Genomic DNA, 1,674 nt, shown 5'->3' on the forward strand with positions numbered 1-1,674 from the left:
TGTTACCGAAAAAAAGTAACGAAAATGATAACGGTGATACAAATTACAAGTTACTTCTCAACTTTATAAATATGTATCGATTTTTTGACACAGTAACTTGACAAATTAGATCGATAAAGAAGCATAAAAACCAAGGTGTTACTGCAATTATATATTAATTAAATTTGACCTTCAAACAATGATTCAAGGTTACTAAAAGATAGTCTTTTTCATAACCGCTACAACTTTTATTTGGGTTCATTTTGGAAATCACAGGGGGATATTCTTTTCGAATATCCTGTATATTGATAAACATTTTGATATCTGGTCATCTTCACGTCATCATCACAATTAAAAAATAGATATTAAACACTACTTACAATATATTACGTTGTTAACTAATCGTCTACAAATTATTTAATATTAATATACGAATGTCCGTCACGCAAGAATTCTTTCTCTTTTTTTTTTTTAAATACTGTATCGTTGAATGCGAAAATTTATTGTTAAATCTTTGAAATCTACCCTGGTATCTCAGATCCTCACAGACTAGAATTAAAGAACGCTCAGTAGATATTAATGAATCCTCGGGTGCTTTGTCAGTAATTTCGAGCTATAGATTAGAAATGAATCACAATTTTGGTTGGAAGGATGTAAGTATTTTGGATATGGAACTTTTTTTATTGTAGGAGATTGATTTCTGTAATGATTTTTATAAAAAGACAAAAAAAATTTAATAAGGATTTAATAAGTAAAGGCTATCAGACATATATTTTCTCTTCCTTTATCAACATTCCCCTCTTTAACCATTCCCCTTCTTTTCATTCACCACTTCCTTATTTATTTAGATTACATCATGCTTATATTTTCTCCACTTACATTGTCGATACATGTTCTTTTCTTGAGAGTTTATCAGTGTCGTAACACACAAAACTTCGTAATATATTCATTGATGTTTCTGTTCGATTCATAGGTACTGTTAAAAATTTTTCTTATTTTTCTTATTTATAATTTTAATATACTTTTTGATTTTTTTGTCATATTTAATAAATGATCGATACATAATTCAAATTGTGAATTATATAATTTGTATAAAATTTGGGATTTTTGTGAGGATCTGAGATGCCAAGGTGGATTTCAAAAATTTAACAATAAATTTTCAATAATGCAGTATTTTAAAAAAAGAAACAAAGAGAACAAAGAATCCTTGCATGACGAACATTCGTATATTAATATTAAATAATTTGTAGACGATTAGTTAAGACATAATACAATGTAAGTAGCGTTTAATATTTGTTTTTTAATTGTGATACTGAAGATGATCAGTATATGGTCGAAACGTTTATCAATATATATGTAAATTAAATTAATATATAATTACATTATCATCTTGCGTTGACTTTTATGCTCCTTTATCGATCAAATTTGTTCGGAAGCTATTATTTGAAAAGTTTATTATAACTTGAATTGAGTTTTGGCTATGAAAAGAAATGTAATTATATTAGAATTTTTGTTTCTTCTTAATTTTATTGATTACAAAGGAAAGAGACTATTATCTTTCTACCTAATCCCCATTCTGTAGAACTGATGTTTGTTTTAATTTTTATTTATTATTATTATTTATTTATTATTGTTTGAAAGTTCTTTTCACACACGCGCGCGCGCGCACACACACACACACACACACACACACAC

The 1,674-nt window shown here is 27.2% G+C and overlaps 1 protein-coding gene across 1 annotated transcript in view; it reads left to right on the plus strand.

Annotated features, from left to right (window-relative positions):
• Window positions 1-1,674, plus strand: part of LOC108747130 (WD repeat-containing protein 61) — a 6,435-nt gene that overhangs the window by 3,911 nt on the left and 850 nt on the right. The gene's annotated exons all lie outside the window — the stretch shown is intronic.

The sequence above is a fragment of the Trachymyrmex septentrionalis genome, unplaced genomic scaffold (assembly GCF_001594115.1).
Source record: "Trachymyrmex septentrionalis isolate Tsep2-gDNA-1 unplaced genomic scaffold, Tsep1.0 scaffold194, whole genome shotgun sequence".
Lineage (NCBI taxonomy): Eukaryota > Metazoa > Arthropoda > Insecta > Hymenoptera > Formicidae > Trachymyrmex > Trachymyrmex septentrionalis.